The sequence below is a fragment of the Dioscorea cayenensis genome, unplaced genomic scaffold (assembly GCF_009730915.1).
Source record: "Dioscorea cayenensis subsp. rotundata cultivar TDr96_F1 unplaced genomic scaffold, TDr96_F1_v2_PseudoChromosome.rev07_lg8_w22 25.fasta BLBR01000253.1, whole genome shotgun sequence".
In the NCBI taxonomy this organism is placed as follows: domain Eukaryota; kingdom Viridiplantae; phylum Streptophyta; class Magnoliopsida; order Dioscoreales; family Dioscoreaceae; genus Dioscorea; species Dioscorea cayenensis.
In genome coordinates this window covers 50,828-59,283 of record NW_024086644.1, presented here as the reverse complement: position 1 = coordinate 59,283, position 8,456 = coordinate 50,828, and the positions used below count along the sequence as shown (strand labels likewise).

Genomic DNA, 8,456 nt, shown 5'->3' with positions numbered 1-8,456 from the left:
AATGAGGAGGCGACGTATCGCTCTAAGATCTGCAGTAATATGTCGAAACATGCCATGAACTCTGTGTACTGAGTGGCCTGCGTAGACCCAATCTCAGCAATCTCTGCTCGAGCCTCTGCCACCTCGGTCTGTATCACTCCCACCGCACTCTCGAGCTTCTCGAAGCGATCATGGGCTCGAGATGGTGAAAACATACGTATGGGGGAGCGTCCTCTACCACCGAAGGTGCCTCGGTCTCCATCGGTGCTGACTGAGGTTGGGGAGCAGGCTGGGAAGCCTTGGCATGATCACCCTCACCCTCAGCTATCTCTGGAGCTAGTAGCACCAATGCATAAAATCCTGTCTGAACTCTACGGACCATGCCCATCAATCTCAGTGTTTCTAAACTCAGGGGGGGTAGGTAAACTCGTCTTCTTAGCCCCACGAATCGCATCCAAGAGACCCATGCCCAGCACTAATCTCGTAATGTAGGGGCCCGAGAAGATCGCTCCTAGTCTAGCATAATGCCCCTGATGTCTGATGTACTCTGCCATGATGTGTCCTAAGTGAATCGGTACGCGCTGCACCATCGAGTACAAGTACAGAATTTCCAGTCGGCTCAGAACACTAGTGCTATCACCAAGGCCATTCACCGACCTACTCATGATGGCATGTAAATATCTGTATGCAGGTCGGGAAAGGCATGTGGCCTTGGTCACCCCTGGCTGGTACTGACCCTAACCACATAGCACTCTGTAAGGTCTCAGTTCGGTCAAGGCTACAGGATAATCAGTCGATAACTGAGAGTACTTCTCAGTGTTTGTGAATGCCTCCTCATACAAGCCAAGTAGAACTAAAACCTGAGTAACGCTCAAGCTATGGTGGTGTCCACACACTCTGAACTGAATGGCATCAATACTGTCAAAGCTCGAATAGGATCTGTCCAAATCAAATGATGACAAGACCTCCAGTGTGAGCTCTCGTATGGCTGGCTCTCTAATAGTCAATAACTGCCTCCAACCACCTATAATTACGAGATCCTCGACCTCATCTGCCAACTCATCTTCATGCTGCAGATCTCTCAGTATACTCGTATCAAGGAATCGAGTCTGTCCAAAACGAACTCTCAACAGCCACTCAAAACGAACCCTGTGCTCTGGAATGGTGAAACTCATGTCCTCAGACTTGGAAAATGACTCACGCAGCCGCTTATCAGCTTGCTTCTTCGACCGGGGTGCCATAATCTGTAAAATTTGAGAAGAAATCGGTCAAACAAGATGATAAAGCATTACTGCAGAATTCCACACGGTCGTGCGGAATTTCCGCACGCCCGTGTGGATCCACGGGGCGTGAAAAACCCGCACGGCCGCGCCTTAAAAATCCAAAAATAAATCTTAAAACTACTTCTAACTTTTTTTCTAAACATGACTAATCCCCCTAATTGAAGAAGTGAAGAGTGTCTGACAGGATTCATCGAATTAAATCATGAATTGACGAAGAAATCAAGAAAACAGAAAAAGAGGGCTCACCGACGAGTTGAGGTGAGAAACTTAAGATTCGGCCAGAAAACCTCGCAATAACTCCACCAAATTGTTACAAGGAAGTCAGGGAATGATTTGAGAGTGTTTTCAGAGGAATAGAGGATGTGAACAAGGAAAGAAACGACTCCTCTTTAAAAAGAAGCCCCCTTGGCAATCTGTGCAATCACACGGGTGTGCGGAAATTACCCACGCCCGTGTGCCTCATTAAGAGAGCTCCACAGGGGCAGATGCACACCCCTGTGTGCTCTCGGGAGAAACTCGCACAATCTCTGAACGCACCTCCACAGGCATGCGGAAATTACGCACGCCCGTGCGCCCAACCAACAGGGGCAGATGCATGCCCCTGTGACTGCTCTGGACATCCGAGAAAATATCCTCAGTGTTTCGCACGCCCATGCGGCAATCACGCACAGGCGTGGACATTCACAATCTCAACTCACAGGGGCAAGCGCACGTCCCTTTGTCTTCTCGGGATGGCGAGAGCTCCACTGTAGAGATTTGCACGGGCGTGCAGAAATTACCCTCGCCCGTGCGATTTTCACAAGGTCGCCCACAGGTGCGAGTTCACGCCCATGTGCGCTCTCAGGATAATTTAACAAACTCTGCAGGAAATCACACTCCCGTTGACAATGTCCCCTTGCATATATCCCGCAAGTGCACGGGTTTGTCGAAGTAATAATCCCGGGTGAGCGGGGTCGAATCCACAGGGAGTAGGTAGTAAAAACACTTAATTTGATTCTTAGCTATGTGAAAGATCAATGATAAGGAGTGTAATAATGATTCAATTCTCAATAATAAAAGCAACAAGAAAGAGAGCAAACATAAAGAAGGGGGTAAGGCAATCGATAATGATGGGGTACCCGGATAATGCTCCGCCTAGGATAATTGTTTCAAGTGCAAGAACCCTCTATTATGCTTTCTAATCAATGCAATGGTGAGTCATGGAAATACTTAATTCCATAGTCCCAAATATAAGCTCAACTATGCCTAACTCTATACATGTCCCGGAGGAGAAATCGAACAATCTCAACACCTCGCACTTGCATAGAGTTGCAATGAGCTCTAGGGATTCAAAGTGATAAATCTCTTCCTAATTATAGACCTTACCCTTTGGTCCATGTGGAAGGTCCCTAACCACAATTAAGCCCTAGATACTAAGATCATCTCAACGCTTCACTCCGTTGCACGCGCAACTAAGCCCCAGCGGAAGTTCATCCCTTAGACCATTCACTCTATTATAGCCGCAAAGAACTCGAGGAATGGAGGTAGAATCTATCACACCGGAGTAGAAAGAGGACGCTCGTGTACCTCTCGACTCACCCTCTCAACCCTCTCCAACCTAGCTTTGTCTAACGCTCGTGGTATGTCACTCACTCACAAGGTTACAAACAAGAACTCTCAACCCTAGTGTCACTCTAGGGGAAAAGTTCATACAATCAAGCATTCAAGGTTGGAACTCACAATAAACAACAATTTATTGAAAACATAATAAAGAGGTTCAAAGAAACAAATACATCCTAGGGTTCACAATACCCGAGTACCCACTAGGGGTTTAGCTCTCCATGGAGCTATCTACAATCAAACAAATAGAATGTAAAAGCAATGAATCCATAAAGAAACACCCTCGATGGTCGTGCCGATGGTCTTGTGGAGAGTCCTCTACTCGTGGCAAGGGATCCTTTGTTCGGCCTAGGATACACCTCGCCGGATAGGTGTCGACGAAAGCTCTACCAATAACCTTCTTCCAAATGACGCGCGATGTCGGAGCCATAGAACCTCTCCAAAAACCTTGCCAATACCCCTCAAAACCCTTGTCGAAGCCCTCTCGCAAGTTGGTGAAAAGATGGAGAAAATAATGCAAAAATCGGGGCTGATTCATCTTTAAATAGGGCTGGAATCGGGCGACTACACGGGCGTGGATGCTTCACGTTCCCATGCAGAATTTCCACACGGGCGTGGGTAATTTCCACACACCGTGTGGATTCTCTGAAACTGTCATTTTCGGCCGGCTGTGAACAGTAACTACTACAGTGTTTGCTACAGCAAAATGCTTGAGTGTGACTGCCCTTGTGTCCCTCCAAATGGTTGTGCCAAGTCAAATACGGAGAGGTTGGCACACACTCTAGCATCTCACACCCGACTTATATCTTCGCGTTTGAACCTTAGTAAGATTTCCTCCAAAATCAGTGCATTGTGATCCATATTGGATTCTTTCCTTCATAATTGGTTTCACAACCCTACCTGCATAAAAGTAACATAAAAACACACATATTAATGTAAAACCCGAGAAAAGTAATGCTCAACATAAGGAAAGAATGCTTCGCATTCATATAACACAAGCACTTATCACCCGTGCAGAAATTACCCATGGGCGTGCGATATTTGCTTAGTCGTTCACAGGGGCAGCCGCACGCCCCTGTGCCTTCTCTGGATGAGCTCGCAATACAAATCCACTGGTGTGTAGAAATTCCACATGCTTGCACGTTTTCACTGGATACCTTAGAAAAACATACAGGCTCTGCAGAAAGTTTCTGAACATGTTTACACACTCAGAGCCTGCCATAGTATACAAGTTTTACCAGCGAAAAACATGGAATAAAGCTCAAACAACATAACTTCGCCAATTCCACATGAAAATACATGATGAATACTCAAAGCCCACAAGAAAATCTCAGCACAAGCATCTAAAAATCAAGACACCAACACTTAACAAATCATTCACGCAAACAAACTAAACTAGAAGATAAGAAAATAGTAAACACTTGGGTTGCCTCCCAAGAAGCGCTTGTTTAATGTCACTAAGCTTGACGTACCTTGTCTTACCTCACGGGGGTTCATAGATGAAGGTTGCCCTCTTACCCATGACTTCAAAGCATGATGTGCAAAGTCTCTTGAGGATAGAGGGTGAATTATAAGGCTTCAGACCACCTAGCGATGGTTCATCCAACTCCTTCGGTTTACGGACGTCTCCAATAGCTTTGGAGTGTTTTCGGTGGCGTCTCCTAGCCCTATTCATTTTCCAGAGCACCTTCTTCAAGATCCCCAGGGTAGATAGTACTTCTTCCGTCGAACCAAGCATCATTACTTCTTCATAATCCTCCTCTTGGTCGAACAAACCCTCGTATGTGTTTGGATTGAACATTTCCTGCATGTATTCATCAACAATCTCATCAGTAGTGTCTAGAAAGTATAAAGTATCATCAAAATCAAGAGAATACCGCATGGTTTCAGCAAGGCGGTCTATAAGCTTGTCATCTCCAACCCTCAAAGTTAGCTCTCCGCCGTCAATGTCAATCAATGCCTTGGAAGTCCGCAAGAATGGTCTCCCAAGTATCATAGGTACATCCGCATCCTCATCGACATCTAGCACTACAAATGCAAACGAAAAAATGTACTTGTCCACCTTGACAAGTACGTCTTCGATGATGCCTCTCGGATGTCGCACTGTTTCGGTCCGCTAGTTGCAAAGTCATCCGAGTAGGCCTAGACTCGCCCAAGCCTAGCTTTTGAAAGAAGGTGTATGGCATAACGTTGATACTGGCCCCTGAGTCCGCCAATGCCATTTCCTCACCTAGATTGCCAATATTACACGGAATGATGAAGCTTCTCGGGTCTTTCTTCTTGTTCGGAATGTTCTTTTGCAATACTGCAGAGCATGAAGCATCTAAAATCACTGAAGCACTTTCCTCCAACTTCCTCTTGTTAGTCAACAAGTCTTTCAAAAACTTCGCAAACTTAGGCATTTGGGCTAATGCCTCAACAAAAGGAATATTGATGTGGAGTTGCTTTAACAAACTCAGGAACTTCTTGTACTGTTCATCCCCTTGGTCATTTTTCAATCTAGAGGAATAAGAGATTCTTGGCTTGAAAGCTGGGGGTGCCACCTCTTTCTCTTTGCTTGTTCCCTCTTCTACCTCTATAACCTCGGGTGTATGTTCTTTTGGCTTCTCACTCGGAAGCCTACCTTCAACCTCACGATCACTTCTCAAAGTGATAGCCTTCACGTGCTCTCTAGGGTTGGTCTTTGTATTGCTCGGCAAGCTTCCATGTGGCCTTTCAGAGAGAGACTTCGCAATTTGCCCCACCTGATTTTCAAGGTTATGCAAAGAGGCGGTGTGGTTGCGAAGTATAGCCTCGACTGATTCAAACCTTGTATTTGCAGATTGCACAAATCTAGTCAAGTGCTTCTCTAAGTCATTCATTCGGGTTTCCAAACTTGAGACTTTGTTTTCCACTTGAGGGGCTTATTGTTGTTGTTGGAAACCCGGTGGCCCCATGGCCTTTTGTGGACCCTGATTACTCCATGAGAAATTGGGATGATTCTTCCAAACCGGATTGCAGGTATTGCTATATGGGTTTCCTTAAGGTCTCATGCCATTACCTACAAAATCAACGTTCTCCACCGAAGAAACATCACCGATAGAGATTGGGCAATCGGAGGGAGCATATCCTTCACCACACCCGGTGCAATTAGTCACGGCCGCCACTCTATTTGAAGTTAGAAGATCTAAATTCTTACTCAAATTTTCCACTTGAGCCGCCAATGAAGTTACCGCATCTATTTCATGGAGACCGGCCACTTTTTTCTTCTCTCTACCATTCCATTGGTAGCTGTTTAACTCCATTTCTTCAATTAACTGATGGGCCTCATCAGGGATCTTCCTACCTAAGGTACCTCCTGCTGCCGCATCCAAGAGTTGCCATGTACTCAGTTTCAAACCATTATAAAAGGTCTGAACAATCATCCACTCCGGGAATGGGTGTTGCAGGCACTTTCTCAGGAGCTCCTTGAACCTTTCCCATGTCTCAAATAGATACTCCAATTCCAACTGAACAAAGGATGAGATCTCGTTCCTAAGCTTTACTGATTTTCCGGGAGGGAAATAACGGGCCAGAAAAGCTTCTACCATCTCCTCCCACGTGGTAATTGACGCTCAATGTAATGAGTGTAGCCACTGCTTTGCTCTCCCCTTTAGGGAAAATGGGAAGACTCGTAACTTGATTGCATTATCCGTCACCCCATTTATCTTCAGCATATAACACACCTTAAGAAAGCTCTCAATATAACTGTTTGGATCTTCATCGGCCAAACCATTGGATTCTCAAAATATGTGGATGAATGCCGGCTTCAGTTCAAAGTTCTGAGCTGAAATCGGGAGACGGAAAATACTCTACTGTGTCCCCAAAACTGGAGGTTTGGCATAATCGGATAATGTTCGCTATTGCTCATTCTGTTCTACCATGTTTTCATATTCTTCCACTTTCAAATCAGCTAAATTAGGCTGTTCTTGCATAGGCTCTTTCCGTTTTCTTCTAAGTGTACGTTCAAGCTCAGGATCTCCTTCAATCAATATTGAGGGATTCCCTCGGGTCATAACCTGGAGCTGCACCCAATATTGAGGGATTCCCCGGCAACGGCGCCAAAAACTTGACAAGGTCCCCTTCCGTATATCCCGCAAGTACACGAGTATGTCGAAGTAATAATCCCGGATGAGCGGGTATCAAATCCATAGGGAGTTGGGAATAAAAACACTTAATCCGCTTCTTAGCTATGTGAAAGATCAGTAGTGATAAGTGTGACAATGATTCAATTCTCAAAAGTAAAAACAACAAGTAAGAGAGCACGAGTAAAGGAGGAGGTAAGGCAATCGATAAAGATGGGGTACTCGGATAATGCTCCACCTAGAACAATCGCACCAAGTACAAGAACCCTCTATTATGCTTCCTAATCAATGCAATGGTGAGTCACGGAAATCCTTAAATACATAGTCCCAAATCTAAGGTCAACTATGCCTAACTCTATACATATCCCGGAGGAGAGATTAGATAACCTCTCAACCTCGCACTCGAATAGATTTTCAATGAGCTCTAGGGATTCCACATGATAAATCTCTTCCTAATTATATACCTAACCCTTTGGTTCAGGTGCAAGGTCCCTAACCACGATTAAGCCCTAGATACTAAGATCACCTCAACGCCTCACTCCGTTGCACGCGCAACTAAGCCCCAGCGGAGGGTCATCCGTTCGACAATTCACTCTATTATGGCCACAAAGAACTCGAGGAATGGAGGTAGAATCTATCACGTCGAAGGGGAAAGGGGACGCTCCTGTACCTCTCGACTCACCCTCTCAACCCTCTCCAACCTAGCTTTTTCTAACGCTCGTGGTGTGTCACTCACTCATAAGGTTACCAACAAGAACTCTCAATCCTAGTGTCACTCTAGTGGAAATGTTCATACAATCAAGCATTCAAGGTTGGAACTCACAATAAACATCAATTAATTGAAAGCATAATAAAGAGATTCAATGAAACAAATACATCCTAGGGTTCACAAATACCCAAGTACCCATTAGGGGTTTAGCTCTCCATGGAGGTAAGTACAATCAAAGAAATAGAATGCAAAAGCAATGAATCCATAGAGAAACCCCCTCGATAGTCATGTCGATAGCCTTGTGGAAAGTCCTCTACTCGTCGTCCAAGGATTCCCTTGTCCGGTATAGGATACGCCTCGACGGAAGCTCTCCTACCAACCTTCTTCCAATGGAATGACGATGTTGGAGCCGTAGAACTTCTCCAAAACCCTAGCCAATACCTCTCAAAACCTTAGCCAAAACCGTCTCTCAAGTTGGGGAAAAGATGGAGAAAAGAATCTTGAAATCGGGGCTGAATCAGCTTTAAATAGGGATGGAATCGGGAATCCACACACCCCTGTGGAATTTCTGTACGGGCGTCGGTAATTTCCACATGCCCGTGCGGATTCTCGGAAACTGTCATTTTCGGCCGGCTGTGAACAGTAACTGCTACAGTGCTTACTGCAGTATCTGCTACAGTGTTCTGCCAAAAATACTCCCGAATCCACTTTTCATCGAGGTAACATAAACAGGCACACATTTATGCCGTGGATCGCTTTGCTTCTTCAATGACGGATACGTTG

The 8,456-nt window shown here is 45.4% G+C and overlaps 1 non-coding gene across 1 annotated transcript; it reads left to right on the top strand.

The window, feature by feature from the left end:
• Positions 1-6,275: 6,275 nt before the first annotated feature.
• On the top strand, positions 6,276-6,381 carry LOC120253937. The gene has a single exon (XR_005534472.1). It is a non-coding gene; the product is annotated as a small nucleolar RNA R71 (small nucleolar RNA).
• The last annotated feature ends 2,075 nt before the right edge of the window (positions 6,382-8,456 follow it).